The sequence below is a fragment of the Globicephala melas genome, chromosome 1 (assembly GCF_963455315.2).
Source record: "Globicephala melas chromosome 1, mGloMel1.2, whole genome shotgun sequence".
NCBI classification, from domain to species: domain Eukaryota; kingdom Metazoa; phylum Chordata; class Mammalia; order Artiodactyla; family Delphinidae; genus Globicephala; species Globicephala melas.
Genome location: NC_083314.1, coordinates 149,966,295 through 149,983,653, shown reverse-complemented (window position 1 = coordinate 149,983,653; position 17,359 = coordinate 149,966,295). Strand labels below are relative to the sequence as shown.

The window sequence follows — 17,359 nt, the reverse complement described above, 5'->3', positions numbered from 1 at the left end:
TAAATTCCATATATATGTGTTAGCATACAGTATTTGTCTTTTTCTTTCTGACTTACTTCACTCTGTATGACAGACTCTAGGTCTATCCACCTCATTACAAATAGCTCAATTTCGTTTCTTTTTATGGCTGAGTAATATTCCACTGTACATATGTGCCACATCTTCTTTATCCATTCATCCGATGATGGGCACTTAGGTTGTTTCCATCTCCGGGCTATTGTAAATAGAGCTGCAATGAACATTTTGGTACATGACTCTTTTTGAATTTTGGTTTTCTCAGGGTATATGCCCAGTAGTGGGATTGCTGGGTCATATGGTAGTTCTATTTGTAGTTTTTTAAGGAACCTCCATACTGTTCTCCATAGTGGCTGAACCAATTCACATTCCCACCAGCAGTGCAAGAGTGTTCCCTTTTCTCCACACCCTCTCCAGCATTTATTGTTTCTAGATTTTTTGATGATGGCCATTCTGACTGGTGTGAGATGATATCTCATTGTAGTTTTGATTTGCATTTCTCTAATGATTAATGATGTTGAGCATTCTTTCATGTGTTTATTAGCAGTCTGTATATCTAGATGTTCATAAAAAGAACAACCAGAACCAAAAAAATAGCATTAATATTTTTTAAAGTGAACAACGGAACTGAAGAAAACTAGGATTAGACTTTAGGGGGAGAGAGGGATTAGCAAAACAGAGGAGGGAACTCCTTCCAACTCATTGTATGATGCCAGTATAACTCTGATACCAATACCAGAAAAAGACAACACAAGAGAAGAAAACTATAGACACAATATCCCTTAGGAACACAGAATCAAAAATCCTCTACTAAATACTAGCAAACCAAATCCAGCAACACATAAAAAGGATTATATACCATGACCAAGTGAGATTTGTTCCAGGAATGCAAGGTTGGTTCAACAAACAAAAATCAATCAATGTAATACACCATATTAACAGAATAAGAATAAAGGTTTGGTCATCACAGTAGATGCAGAAAAAGCATTTGACAATATCAAACACCGTTTCAAGATAAAAACACTCAACCTGATAAAGGGCATCTATGAAAAAACGCACAGCTAACATGATACTTAATGGTGAAAGACTGAATGCTTTCCCCTAAATCAGGAACAATACAAGGATGTTTTTTCTTGCCATTTCTATGTAATACTACTGGAGGTTCTCACCAGAGCAATTAGGGAAATAAAATATATAAAAGGCATCCAGATTGGAAAGGAAGAAGTAAAACTATGTCTATTTGCATACAGAAAATTACAAGAAATACACACACCAAAAAAAACATTATTAGAGCTAACAAACAAGCTCAGCAAGATTGCAGGACACAAGATCAACATACAAAAATCAATTGAGGGGACTTCCCTGGTGGCGCAGTGGTTAGGAATCCGCCTGCCAATGCAGGGACACGGGTTCGAGCCCTGGTCCGGGAAAATCCCACATGCCGCGGAGCAACTAAGCCCATGTGCCACAACTACTGAGCCTGCATTCTAGAGCCCACGAGCCACAACTACTGAGTGCGCGTGCCACAACTACTGAAGCCCATGTGCCTAGAGCCCACGCTCTGCAACGAGAAGCCACCGCAATGAGAAGCCCACACACCGCAATAAAGAGTAGCCCCCACTAGCTGCAACTAGAGAAAGCCCGTGTGCAGCAACAAAGACCTAATGCAGCCATAAATAAATAAACTTTTTTTTTTAGAAAATCTATTGAGGGACCTCCCTGGTGGTCCAGTGGTTAAGACTCCATGCTTCCACTGCAGAAGGAGCAGGTTCGATCTCTCATCGGGGAACTAAGATCCCACATGCCGTGTGGTACGGCCAAAAAAGAAAAAAAAAAAAACTTGTAAGCCTCTATAATCATATCCCCAAAAAACCCACTATTAACGATTTAGCTAATAAACTCACAATCAAAAATGAAATTAAGAAAACAATTCTACTTACAATAGCCCCTGAAGAGAATAAAATATTGAACAGACATTTCAGCAAAGAAAGTATACAAATGTCCAATAAGCACATGAAAAATGCTCAACTTCATTAGTCATTAAGGAAATGCAAATCAAAACCATAATGAGATACTACTTCACATCTGCTAGGATGCCTATAATAAAAATGACAGATAACAAGTGTTGATGAGAACGTAGAAAAAGTGGAACCCTCATACACTGCTGGCAAGGATGTAAAATCATGCAGCAGTCAATGTGGGAAACAGTTTGGCAGTTTCTCAAAAAGTTTAATATAAAGGTATCATATGACCCAGCAATTCCACTCCAACGTATATACCCATGAGAATTGAAAATTTTGCACGTGAATGTTCATAGCAGCATTCTTCATAATAGCTGAAAAGTAGAAACAACCCAAATATCTATCAACTGATGAATGGATAAACAAATGTAGTATATATATAAAGTGGAATATTATTCAGCCATAAGAAGAAATACTGATAGATGCTATAAATAGATGAACCTTGAAAACATTTTGCTATGTGAAAGAAGCCAAACACAAAAGGCCATAAACTGTATCATTCCATTTACATGAAATGTCCTAACCAGGCAAATCCATAGAGATGGGAGTAGGTTAGTTGTTGCCATGGGCTGGGGTAAGCAGAATGGGGAGTGACTGCTAACAGCTACAAGGTTTACAACATTTTTTAATGTTCTGGAATTAGATGGCTGCACAACTTTATGAATATACTAAAAACCACTGAATTGTATGTTTTAAAAGGATGAATATAACAGCATGTGAATTATATCTCAATATAAAAGAGAGAAAGAAGGCAAACCAAGGTACTTTTAAAATTCCAATTTAGGGGCTTCCCTGGTGGCGCAGTGGTTGGAGGTCCGCCTGCCGGTGCAGGGGACGCGGGTTCGTGCCCCGGTCCGGGAGGGTCCCGTGTGCCGCGGAGCGGCTGGGCCCGTGGGCCGTGGCCGCTGGGCCTGCGCGTCCAGAGCCTGTGCTCTGCGACGGGGGAGGCCGCAGCGGTGAGAGGCCGCAGCGGTGAGAGGCTCCCGTACCAACAACAACAACAACAAAAAATTCCAATTTAAAACAGACTTTTATCAGACCTTTTCAATAGACCTTTTGTAACCTCATAACAAAGAAAGTATAAAAATACATACACATAGAGACCAATCACAGAAAGAATAATGTGTTTCAGTTCAAGGCTTACCTTCAACCCAGTACCACAATTCTGGAACCCCAGTGCACTGCTGGGGGAATGTAAAATGGTCCAACCACTATGGAAAACAGTATGGAGGTGCCTCATAAAATTAAAAATAGCGCTTCCCTGGTGGCGCAGTAGTTAAGAATCCACCTGCCAATTCAGGGGACACGGGTTCAAGCCCTGGTCTGGGAAGATCCCACATGCCGCGGAGCAACTAAGACCGTGTGCAACTACTGAGCCTGTGCTCTAGAGCCCGTGAGCCACAACTACTGAGCCCGCATGCCACAACTACTGAAGCCCGCGTGCCTAGAGCCCGTGCTCCACAACAAGAGAAGCCATCGCAATGAGAAGCCCACGCACTGCAACAAAGAGTAGCCCCCACTCACCGCAACTACAGAAAGCCGGTGCACAGCAACAAAAGACCCAACGCAGCCAAAATGAATAAATAAATAAATAATAAAATAAATTTATGAAAAAAAATTAAAAATAGAAATATCATTTGAGGGACTTTCCTGGCAGTCCAGTGGTTAAGGTTCTGTGCTTCCACTACAGGGGGCACGGGTTCGATCCCTGGTTAGGGAACTAAGATCCTGCATGACGCACAATGCAGCCAAAAAAAATTAAAATAAAAAAAAAGAAATACCATTTGATCCAACAATCCCAATTTGGATATATACTCATATATCCAAAAGAAATGAAAGCAGGGTCTCAAAGAGACACTGGATACCTATGTCCACAGCAGCATTATTCACAATAGCCACCAGTGAAAACAACCTAGATGTCCCCTGACAGACGAATGGATAAACAAAATGTGGCATATACATATAGTGGAATATTACTCAGCCTTAAAAAGGAAGGAAAACCTGTCACAGGCTACAATATAGATGAATCTTAAGGATATTACATGAAGTGAAATAAGCAGTCACAAAAAGACAGAGATTATATGATTTTTCTTATATGAGGTATCTAAAGTAGTCAAATTCATAGAAACACAAAGTAGAATGGCGGTCACCGGGTGCTAAGGGGAGGAGGAAAAGGGAGTTGTTTAACTGGTACAGCATTTCAGATTTGCAAGACGAAAAAGTTCTGGAGATATGTTCTATAACAATGTGAGTATGTTTAACTCTACTGAATTACACATTTAAAAAGGGTTAAGCTGGTAAATTTTTTTTTTTAAATCATGATTTTTAAAACTATATGAACCTGGAATCGTTTTGGTAGGTAGATTTTTTAAATCACTAATTCAATTTCTTTTATGGTTAAAAGACTATATAAAGATTTTTAATTTCTTCTCAAGTCAGTATTGGTAAGTCATTCTTAATTGTTTTTAAACTGTGCTTTCCCTATTGAAGCTACGTTTTCACAGCTCATTAAATTGTCTGTTTTATCCTTACTTTTTGTAGTTACCAGATGAGCCCTATTAAAAAGTATCAAGTACTCATTTGAAGCCATAATCTATTACATACGGACTTGATCTACAAATGAGACAGATTACAATGGTGACTACTTCTTGTGGAAATTTACAGATGGCAATTATAGGCATCTCCAAACATAAAACCTGATAAATTACAAATCCACACAGAGCAAGCCCTACTTTATGAGTAATGTGAGATCATACTTCCTAAATTCCTTCTGATATGTTCTTGAAGATTCCTTAAGGTAAAATATTCTACATTCAAATGTTTCTTCCACTAAAACCACAGAGGAAAGTGTCAAGACTGGGGGAAAAGGAAATTTAAACTACTACCCTTAAAGAGTCCTTATTTTTGCCCGTTTCAATTCAGCATGAAAGAACTAATTTTCAGTGGCCTTTTCATTGTTGTTTCAAATGAAGTGTTTTCTTCTGTTAACCATAGTAAAAATAATACCCAAATATAAATGACTGTGTAAAGAGAAAAATAACTTAAGATCAATATACAGATAAATAGATTTATTTGAAACCTATTCTAGAAGGCCTACCAAGGAATTCATGAATCAACTAGCAAAGCTGATTGGAAGCCATTATTTCTTCCATTCCTTCCAAAGGAGTCTCAAATTTGATGCACCCAAGATCTGGATATTATGTTGAGTCCCTTATGACATCTATAGATAGCCTTGGTCTCTTCATTAAAAATAAGCAAGAATAATATTTTTTTTAGCTGAGCAAAAGGCTCCAGAAACATGATATAGTAGACTATTATAGAGAACTTTTTTTAACGTGGAAAATGTAAATCAAAGAGACACACTGCAAAAAAAAAATACTATCCTACCTATCCTTCATAGTCCAAGTTCAAACACCATCATTTCCAAAGTCCTTCCTTCCACTCTAGCCCACAATCCCCCCCTTCTCTTGAATTTCTAAAATCACTTGTTGGTATCACATTTTTATAGTTATCTATTGCTCATATTATTACTCTCTGCTGAGTCTGTTTCTTTAACTGAGAAATGAAAATTAGAGCAATATGTGAGGAAAATATTAAATAAGACTACTTAAGCAGAACAATGCTTAACTACCCAATAAGTACTATAATAGTTATTACTCTGCCATTTATCAAATCTATGACTCTGAATAGTCACCTTTGCTAAATCTCATTTTCTTCACCTGTAAAGTAGACATAATAATCCCTGTCGAATGATTGTTTGTGTGTGAACAGGGACAACCAATACTCTTTTGGTTCTGAGAGTATTTATTCATCATTAAGCCTAAGACAACCCCTAGAGTATTACAGTTGATCATTACTAAACCTTTGTACAACATACAGCACTCTTATTACCTTAATACTATAAAATAAGCATTTTATAAACATAAATTTTAATAGCTGCAAAAGAGTTTTTTATATGAATGTGTCATAATTCACTTAACTATGCCCTCAGTGTTGAGCATCAACCACTCTCTTATTGATATATCTACCCAGCTCCTTGTTGTTCTTTTGCCACACCAGCCCAGTACATCTCTCAATCATGGGGAATTATCCAACCACCTGCTTCCTGTTTCCATACCACAAGTGCTGAGTGCTGCTGAAGAAAAGCACAACGAGCATGGAATTTGTGCCACTGCAAATGTGCAAGTCTCTAATCTTCACTGACATTAACTATCTTATTAGTAATTCATTTATATATCAGTGGCCCTTTCCATCCCACACAGCAATCACTCTACACACCTCTTCTTTCACAATTGCCCTCTACCAGAAAAAAGAAGTCTGACCTCACCCAATTTTCCAACCTACATTGTTCTTCAAATCCATCTCCTCCCTTCTAAGTGTTAGACAAAGGTATCTTTCCTCCTCCCCTGGGATAATAACTCCTCTCACCTCCAAACACATCACTTTCCTGTTCCATCAAATCACACCCCCCACCCATATATTCAACCTTATCTCTGCTTTATTATCTCCACCAAAATATAAGTTGTTCAATTTTTCTGTCTTTAAAAAAAAAATTATGTTTCTCAGGTCTATGTCTCTCTTTTGCTACCTCTCACTTTTCCTTCACAGCAAGTTTTCTAAGAGTGGTCTATATATTTATAGTCTATACTCTCACCTCTCATCCACTCTTCAACTTACTGTAATTTGATTTCTTCTCAATAACAAGGTCCAGCAGAAACTTTTCTATCTTTATTTCACAAAATCACTTCAGGTTTTACAATGTAAGCCATTTCTAAATTTTATTTATTTTTGGCTGCATTGGGTCTTCATTGCTGTGCGCGGGCTTTCTCTAGTTGCGACGAGTGGGGGCTACTCCTCGTAGCGGTGCGCGGGCTTCTCATTGCGGTGGCTTCTCTTGTTGCAGAGCACAGGCTTAGTAGTTGTGGCGCAGGGGCTTAGTTGCTCCGCAGCATGTGGGATCTTCCCGGAGCAGGACTTGAACCCATATCCCCTGCACTGGCAGGCGGATTCTCAACCACTGCGCCACCAGGGAAGTCCCTGTAAGCCATTTTGTCCTTCTTGAAAATCTGCCCCTGAGCTTCCCAGAGACCAATCTTCTCTTCCTACCTGCCCTGCTACTTTTGAGTCTTGAATCTAATCATATTGCTTTAGCATACTATGCTTCAGGAGTTCTGTACTACCTGTAAGATAAAGTCCAAATTCTTCAGTGTGGAATATAAGGCCCTTTAGGGCCTGGCCCTGCTTACTTTCCTCCTCTTTTTTTTTTGCGGTACACGGGCCTCTCACTGCTGCGGCCTCTCCCGCTGCGGAGCACAGGCTCCGGACACGCAGGCTCAGCGGCCATGGCTCACGGGCCCAGCCGCTCCGCGGCACGTGGGGATCCTCCCGGACCGGGGCACGAACCCACGTCCCCCGCATCGGCAGGCGTACTCTCAACCACTGCGCCACCAGGGAAGCCCCCTGCTTACTTTTCTAAGCTCATTTTCTTATTACTTTCCCACAGGCACCTTTCACCCTAGCCACACCCAAACACCCACAGCTCATCCAAACACACAACACCCTCTCATGCTTTTGTACATATGGTTCCCTGTACCGCAAAGAATGCCCATTCCTCTCTTTTTCTTTCTCCCTCTCTCTCTCCTCCTCCCCCGTCTTCTTCTCCTTCTTCTCTCTCCCTCTTCCTTTCTCTCTCCTTCTCTCTTTCACCACACTCTCCTTCCACTTACTTTTTTATTTATATTTATTTATTTGTTTATTTTTGAGGTACACAGGCCTCTCACCGCTGCGGCCTCTCCCGTTGCAGAGCACAGGCTCCGGACACGCAGGCCCATTGGCCATGGCTCACGGGCCCAGCCGCTCCGCAGCATGCGGGATCCTCCCAGACCGGGGCACGAACCCGCGCCCCCTGTATCGGCAGGCGGACCCTCAACCACTGCGCCACCAGGGAGGCCCTCCACTTACTTTTTTAAGACTCAGGTCATACATAGTTTTATCCATGAAACCTTCCCTCACATTTTTAGGCCTAGGTAAGCACTAATCTCCTCTTTGATTCCATAGAGCTTTGCTAACATTCTAATATAAAGCTTATCCATTATAGTATAGCTATTTACCTGTCTTTGTACTGAAACTGGAGCTCCTTCAGGACACACCTTTTCTTATTTATCTTCGTGTCTCCAGTGCTGAGTGTCTCACTGATAGAAGGCACTTGTTAAATATTTGTTGAATTAATGTATGAGATGATCAGCATTTAGGCTTACCATAGAGAAAAAGAGAAGATCCAAGAATAATTATGCTGAAAAAACAGCAGTAGACTTTTATTGAAGGCAGAAAAAGAAAAAAACGTCAGCCTGAAGACAGAAAAACATTTTTGAAATTTCCCATAGAAAAAGGTAAAATGAAAAAAAGAAAAAGGTAAAATGAGCCATAAAAAAAGAATCATGATCAGTGACACTTGCTACAAATATTAACCCACTGTTCCTCTTGTCCCAAAAGTTTACCCATCCTGACCTTAAAGCCAAGCACACGCTAGAGTCAGGCAGCTTCTAGCAACTGAGATGTGCAGCTGCCTCTAGCAAAGCTTCCAGCACAAGCCCCTCACCTTAACCTCTCTAATATTTCCCTATCAGTATATCACAAAAGCACTGACCTTCAAGAAAAGTGAGTACCTGCCATATGCCAGATACCAAGCTAAGTATTATTTCATTATATGTATATGTATATTTGTGTATGTTTGTATATATATATTATAATTCTTATAAAAATCTTTGTGAATTAAGTACGACTACTCCCATTTCACAGATGAAGACCGTTCAATGTCACACAGTTGTTAAGCAGACCAAATTCAAACCAGTCTTCTAACAAAGCACAATCCTCTTTCTCTCAAGGCATCAACTACATGAAATGTGACTTAAAAGTTCCTAGCAATCTTTCAGGTACTCCTCACATCATGCGTAAGGCTAACTCTAAGCTATCCCTCTATGGCAGATGTTGTAGAATATTCAAAATTAAGATAAGACATTCACCAAGCTCCTTCTCTGCTAATGAGGGCCCTCTCTCTTTTATCTAAACTTCTAATTCCTCATTCATCAAACCCTAAGAAACAGGATTAAGTGAAATTTTTATTCTCAAATTTAGAGTCTGCAGTAGATAGAATAACAGCCCTCCAAGGATGCAGACATCCCTAGAACGTTCCTGGAACCTATGAATATGTTACATTACATGGCAAAAGGGACTTTGTAGATGTGATTCTGTTAAGAATATTGCGATGGGAAGATCATCTTGGATTATCCAAGTGAGCTAAAGAAATCACAAACATCCTCATAAGAGGAAGGCAAGAATACCAGTCAGAGAAGGCGATATGACAACAGAAGCAGAGGTCAGAAAGAGAGAGAGTTTTGAAGATGCAATGCTACTGGCTTTGAAATAGAGTAAGGGGCCAGGAGTCAAGGAATGCAGGCAGCTTCTAGAAGGTGGAAAAAGCAAGAAAATGAATCCTTCTCTAGTGCCTCCAAAAGGAATACAGCCTGCCAACACCTTGATTTTAGAACTTTTGATTTCCGGAACTGCAAGATAATAATATTTTAAGCCACTAAGTTTATGGTAACTGGTTATGGTAGCAACAGGAAACTAATACAGAGTTTCTATGTATTAATGCCTGAGAGTAAGAGGCAGCTCTGAGATTATCTTTCTGAAGATTAATTTTTTTAACTTAACTGCAGTATCCACTTGCAAATCTTTTCTCTTTTTAAATGTACTTTTAACATTGTTTTTGGTATATAACAACAAATCTAGGACAAAAATTATCCACAATGCCATCATTAAATTATTCTTTTCATTCTATCGTATTCTAGTTCTCTTCCTTCACCATACTCCATTTTTACATATTTGTAGTAATAGCAAGGAATGGATTTTATAGTCTACATTTTTACTAGGAACAATCCATGAGTTTTGGGGGTTTTTTTTGGTTTTTTTGTTTTAATTAATTAATTTATTTATTTTGGCTGCGTTGGGTCTTTGTTGCTGCACGGGGTTTCTCTAGCTGCGGCGAGCGGGGGCTACTCTTCGTTGTGGTGCACAGGCTTCTCACTGCAGTGGCTTCTCTTGTTGCGGAGCACGGGCTCTAGACACATGGGATTCAGTAGTTGTGGCTTGTGGGCTCAGTAGTTGTGGATCGCCGGCTCTAGAGCTCAGGCTCAGTAGTTGTAGTGCACGGGCTTAGTTGCTCCGCGGCACGTGGGATCTTCCCGGGCCAGGGCTTGAACCTGTGTCCCTTGCATTGGCAGGTGGATTCTTAACCACTGTGCCACCAGGGAAGCCCCATGAATTCTTTTTTCCTTTTCATTTTGCTTCATTTTTTTCTGAGATCCTCCTAACCCTCTGTCTTCCAACCTCAGGTAAGCATCCTTTGCTGCTCCTACATTTCAAAAATACTCCTGCCTCAAGGTCTTTGTATGTTATTGTTGCTCACTCTACCTGTAATACTCTTCATTCAGCTAACCCCATGGCTCACTCATTCATTTCCTTTAGGTCTCTGCTCAGAATGTCACCTTAAGAGAAAATATCTGCAATACATGTACAATAATAAACAAGGACTGACACCCATATCTATAATTCCTACAAATCTAAGAAAAAGAAAAAATAGGGGACTTCCCTGGTGATGCAGTGGATAAGACCCCATGCTCCCGATGCAGGGGGCCCGGGTTCAATCTCTGGTCAGGGAACTAGATCCCACATGCATGCCACAACTAAGGAGCCCTACAGTCACAACTAAGGAGCCCACCTGCTGCAACTAAGACCCAGTGCAACCAAATAAATAAGTAAATAAATATTTTAAAAAATAGACAATCCAACAGAAAAACAGGCAAAAGACATGAAAAGGCATTTTATAAGAAGATAACCAAATGGCCTACATACGAAAAGATTATCAACCTCATTAGGAATAAGGAAAATGCAAATGAATTTAAACCACAATGAGATACCACTACACACTTATGAGATTTACAAAAATGTAAATGTCTGACAATACTGAGGGTTAGAGTAACATATACTGTTACAAAAGGAAATAGTTTGGCATTCTCTAGAAGGGCTGAGATACACATATTCTATAAACCAGAATTCTGAATCCTAGATATATCCTACAAAAATGCATTGATATAAAACAAGGCATGTGTGCAAAAATGTTCATAGCAGCACTGTCCATAACAGACAAAATAGAAACTGCCCAAATATCTATCAACAGTAGGAATAAACTGTGATACACAATGAAATACCATATAATAAAAAAAGAAGAAACTACAGCTAGGTCAAAACAATATAGATGACAATTCTGAACAAAAACCACAAGAGAATACATATGGTAGAATTCCACATATCTGAAACTCAAAAGAAAGGCAAAACTAAAATATATCATTTAAGAACAGGGAATTTCCTGGAGGTCCAGTGGTTAGGACTCGGTGCTCTCACTGCCAGGGGCTTGGGTTCGATCCCTGGTCAGGGAAATAAAATCTCGCAAGCTGCACAGTGCAGACCAAAAAAAAAAAAAAAAGAAAAGAAAAGAAAGAAAACAAGGAAGTAATTGCATAAAATGTCAAGTCAATGGTTACCTCTGGTGGGAAGAAGAGAAGGGGGATATTCATTGGAAAGGGGCATGCTTTTGGCTTCCGGGAAGCTATCTTCAACATCCTTATCTAAGTGGTGGTTACAAGGTTGTTCACTTTATATGAAGTCAGTAAACTGTACATTTATGTTTTATATACTTATTAATATGTATTTTATGTCACAATAAGGTTAAATCACCATATCAGTGAGGCCTTCTCTGATTACCCAAAATAAAACAGTAATTCCTTCTCTGACTTCCATCTCCCTGAGCCAGTAGCTTTTTTTTGTTTTGTTTTTTCATTTCTTTTTTTGGATGTGTCACATGGCTTGTGGGATTTTAGTTCCCCGACCAGGGATTGAACCCGAGCCCTCCACAGTGACAGTGTGTAGTTACAACCACTGGACCACCAGGGAATTCCTAAGCCAGTAGTTTTTTTCCTCTATAGCCTTTGTCTTCACCTAACATAACTATGTATTTACTTCTTAATTTGTTTACTGTCGTATCTCCTCCTGCATAAACAAGCACTTTGTTTTGTTCATTGCTATATTCCCAGCCATTAGAAGAGTACCTAGAATAAAATACACATTTACACTTCTCTCCATATGATCCAAAGCTGCCCTTCCTCTTTAAATTGTGTCTCTTAGTTTATGGTACCACCATCTCCCAAGCCAGAAAACTAAAAATCATTCTAGAGTCTTTGATTTTTCTCAAAATAGTCTCTAAGTCCCATCAATTCTACTTTTTAAATAACTCTCCTATTCATTCTCTCTGCTACTACCTTACTTTAGAGGTTTTTTTGGGGGGGGGTGGGGGGCAGGTAATTTCCACTTATTTTTTTTAAATGATTAGAAGATAAAACAGAAACATAATCTCTAGTTACAAATATAAAGTGGGTATGTATGTAGAACTATGCGTCAGTAGTTAAGATTGGCTAAGGCAGTCTCTGTTGCTAAAACAAAATTAAATTATAGTAAAAATCTCCATGAGTCCACATGAGTTCTTATGCACAGGGTCTCCCCCCAACCTCCATATTGTTCTTTTTTTTTTTTTTCCACTTACCTTAGGCTTTCATAACATCTTTCATCTGTACTGAAATAGCCTCCTAGAGAGTTTACTTTCTTCAATCTGGCTTTCCTCCAATCTGTTTTTCACTTTGCAGCCAATATATTCTTTTCCCTACTTGAAACCAATCAGTCAGTGGCTCCCCAACTGCCCATAGGAAAAAATCCAGTCTCTAAGTGTAGCATTCAGGGCCTTTCATCAATTGGCCCTCACCTATCTCTCCAGGTTCATTTACCACCACTTCCTACCCCACACTTGTTTCAACAAAACTGAATTAGTTACAGTTCCCAAATACACCAAGTTGTGTGCATTTACTCAGGCTGCTACCTCTCTACTACCCCACCAGTAAACCAATCATTCCCTCTTCTATTTATACATTTTTCTATTACTATACTTAAAACATTCATTCAATCAATATTTACTGAGTATCTCTATGTGCCAGAGACAGTGCTAGGTACTGGAAACCCAGCAGTTAATTAAGGACTCAGCTCTTATCCTGATGGAACTGATAATCTAATAAAGACTAAAGATGCTAAACAACTAATTATAACTGTGGTTAAGGATTATAAAGTGGGTAATACAGTATACAATGGAAATGTATGTTAGATGATAAACATGAGAAAGGGAGGAAGTTATAAAGAGAAGTACTACATGCATTTGTTTACATGTGGGTACTCCTTAATTACAGTCTGAGCTCCTTAAGGACAAGGATTATGCCATCTTTATATCACTAGTCAAGACAGTAAATAGTAACGTACAGTAATGTGCATTGACTATATTACAAAGATCACTGCCCTGTTAACTCCTAGGCTAATCCCCCTGGCCAGGCAAATGCAGTGATCTTATTGGCCAGGCCTGGGTCACGTGCCCTCCCTTAAAGCCAATGGCTTAGATCAATTCTACCTAAGCCACACTGATTGCAAATAGGGGAGGAATGGTTCCAAGACAAAAATCAGGAAGCTGTTACCCAAATAAGAGGGAAGGAAAAACAAGAGAAAAAAAAAGAGGGAAAGGAAGCTGGACAGGCAAAAAACAGCCAGCAGTCCTCTCTTTAGTGGACATTGTAATTATCTCCTCAAAACCTGTCTTGTTCCTTCCCCACACTGGTAAGGAGTTTATGTGGGACTGACCCCTTCCCCAGCTCCAGGAGTAGGCCCTGATTACACACAGCAGTAGTTCTCAAAGTGTGGTCTGCAGACCAGCCAAATCAGTAACATCTGGAAACTTGTTACAAATACAAATTTTTAGAACCCAAACCTACTGAATCAGAAACTCTGGGGGTAAGGCCTAGCAATCTGTGTTTTTACAAGTCCTCCAGGTGGTTCTGATGCACTCTCAAGTTTACCAGACAGAGAAAGCTACAATTAATATTTCAAGGAATACAGATTTTAAGACAGTGATCCTTTGAGACACAGGAATAGTCTAAGTAGTGACAAACTCAGGATTTCTGTGTTATATTTGTGGGAAGCATCCTTTTTTCCCACCCAGAATTGAGAACACATGTAGTCCCAGGAGCCACAGGCAATCATCTTGTACTACCAGGGAAGCCAGCCTGAGGAAAAAACTGATACAGGGGAGAGCCAAGAGAAATGCAGAAAAACAGGGCCAAAGCCTGACAGTCTTAATCAAACCCAGCCAGGGACCCCCATTCCCTTTTTTTTTTTTTTAAACTGAAGTATAGTTGATTTACAGTGTTGTGCTAATTTCTGCTGTACAGCAAAGTGACTCAGTTATACACATATATACATTCTTTTTTTATATTCTTTTCCATTATGGTTTATCCCAGGAGATTGGATATAGTTCCCTGTGCTATACAGTACAACCCTGTTTATTCCCTCATCCCCTTTCAACTTTTCAACTACACAAACCCATAAATTCTCTTTGCTTACACCAATTTGAGTTGGGCTTTTTGCTACTGAAACTAAAAAATCCTGATATCCATTACAACAAGTTACATGTCTATCCCTACACATCTATCTCCATGGGGAGAATGTACTAGGAAATAGTGTCTATTCAACTGTCTAGTCTCTCTCTAAATTAGGCTTGGCAAATTTAGCAAATAAAAACACAAGACACCCAGTTAAATTTGAATTCCAGATAAACAATGAATAACTTTCTAGTATAAATATGTCCCAAATATTGCATGGGACATACTGAATGTATTTTATCTGGCAACTCTACTCTAAATGCCCATTGTTGATCCCTAGGAATCAAAAGAGAGGCCCACGTCAATCTCAGTCAGACAGAAGTGATAACTTCTCTTACATAGTTCATGACTACTAGGAAAAAGACTAAACTCCCAAGTCCTGAGCTAACATCCTACAACAGGTCTTAACTACCTGATTGTCTTAAGCAAACTTCTTTCTAAAAGTCAAACATGTTATACCCTCTATGGCAGAGAAGTGTGACAAAATGAAATATGTTGCTATATGAGTATTCATAGCTTCTTTTCTTTACTCCCTTGGTTCCTGGCCCTTATTATACAGATCAGAGTAATGAAATAGGCAAAGGAGAGAGCTGAAAGGGAAACAGGTACTCCTGGAAGAGAAACTAATAAGTTTGAGAAAGGGAGGAAAGAAACAAAAACAATGAGACTGTTCAAGTTGCTATAGAGTCTGGCAAGTTTTAAAAGAGAGAAGGAAGTTTGGGATTAACCGTGCAAAGATACTGATCAAAAATGGAGAAATCAGGGACTTCCCTGGTGGTCCAGTGGTTGCGACTCCGAGCTCCCAATGCAGGGGGCCTGGGTTCGATCCCTGGTTGGGGAACTAGGATCCCACATACCACAACTAAGCCCATGTGCCACAACTACTGAGCCCGCGCACTGCAACTAGAGAGCCCGCACGCCACAACTACTGGGCCCACGCACTCTAGAACCCACATGCTGCAACTAGCAAAGCCCACATGCTGCAACTAGAGAGCCCGTGCATTACACCTAGAGAAGCCTGCGCGCTGCAACTAGAGAAGCCCACGCGTGCTCTAGAAGCACACTCTAGAGCCCGCGCACCACAACTAGAGAAGCCCATGTGCCACACCTACAGAAGCCCATGCGCCACGATGAAGACCCAGTGCAGACAAAATTAATTAATTAATTATTTTTAAAAAGATACTCTTAAAAAAAATGGAGAAATCAGATTTTAAGTAGTAATGCAATATGGTATGAATGTAATCCCCTTTGGCATTTTTGAGAAGCTGGAATAAAGATTTAAATTACTTTTCAATTCAATTTAAATGTTAGGCTGGTGCTTCATCTGAATGGAACAGAGGTGATATGTCACAAAGCATCCCAGCTTAATAATAAAAATAATAACGACAACAGATACCTGCTCTAGGTGTCTAACATGTACTCATTCATGTAATTCTCACAACAACCCTGCAATGGGGTTAATATTCTTCTCCCTGCTATACAGATTAGGAAATCGTCCAGGGTCACAAACCAGAAGTAGACAGGGCTAGAACTGGAAATCCAAGCAGCCCGAGTTCAGAGCTCCTAAACACTGAGCAACACTTCCTATTTCAAAGCAATGTCTATACTCAAGCACTTAAGCATTCCACTAATAAGCAAAAACACATAAATATAGTTTAATTATTCTAAAACTCTAACAACTTTAGCACATAAAGTAAAATGACACATACATGGCATGGCTTCCTTCTCTTTAATTTCTTCTCCCCTTCAAAGCCCACCATAGAAACTTAGAACTTTAAGATAATTTTCTTTTCAAAGTTACTTTTGAAAGTAAATTATAGTACAGTCTAGATTTATACAGTAATGTTTATCAAAGCAACTTATGAGTAAGCCTTCATCAAATAACTTAGGCCACATATTATGCTGCTTTGCACTCAGATGGCAGAGATTAGAAATTATAACACTTCAAAAAAGAGAAAAATCCATCCAAAATATATAGTTTTGACATAATTTTAAAAGCTAAATCTTTTCATTACTAAAGCATACTTAAAGCTAAGAAATTAGAAAATAATTAAGTCAGTTTAGAAATGACAAGCTACATAACTGGTCATAATATTCAGAATCCAACTACTTTCACCACCTCCTCAGCGTCCACCCTTGTCCAAGCCACCACCATCCCTCAGCTTATTTATTGCAGTAGCTTCCTAACCAGTTTCTCCACTTCCACCAGCAGCCAGAATCATCCTTTTAAGCCAGGAATCATAATACATCACTGTTCAATACCTTGGATGGCTTCTCATCACAGTTTTTTTTTTATTGAAGTATAAGTTGATGTACAAGTTACAGGTGTACAGAATAGTGATTCACAATTTTTAAAGGTTATATTCCATTTATAGTTATAAAATATTGGCTATATTCCTCAGTCAAGTTTTAAAAGCCAAAGTTCTTACAATGTCCTACATGGTCTTCCCCACCATCCACACCATTACTTGTTTTTAAATCTTACTACTTTCCCCTCATTCCACTCCAACCACACTAGCCTCGTAGACGATCCCTGAATACATGACACACACGCTCCTGCCTCAGAGTAAGTCATATGGTATCCCCTCTACCAGGCACACTCCCTCGCCCTCTCAGCTCCCATATATCCACCTGGCTAGCCCCCTCATTTCCTTTAGGTCAGGCCCTCCCTGTCCTATTATTTAAAATAGCAGGTCCCCCACCCAGCACTCTCTTTTTGTTCTCTGCTTTTTCTCC

General features: G+C 39.6%; 1 protein-coding gene across 2 annotated transcripts in view; it reads right to left on the bottom strand.

Annotated features, from left to right (window-relative positions):
- Nucleotides 1-17,359, bottom strand: part of PIK3R3 (phosphoinositide-3-kinase regulatory subunit 3) — an 85,596-nt gene that overhangs the window by 56,974 nt on the left and 11,263 nt on the right. The window contains exon 2 of one of the 2 annotated variants that reach the window (XM_060305975.1): nt 8,147-8,288. The exons of the other annotated variant lie outside the window; for it this stretch is intronic. The gene's annotated coding sequence lies outside the window, so the exon portion shown is untranslated. The remainder of the gene's footprint in view (nt 1-8,146; nt 8,289-17,359) is intronic. 2 annotated transcript variants of the gene reach the window in all.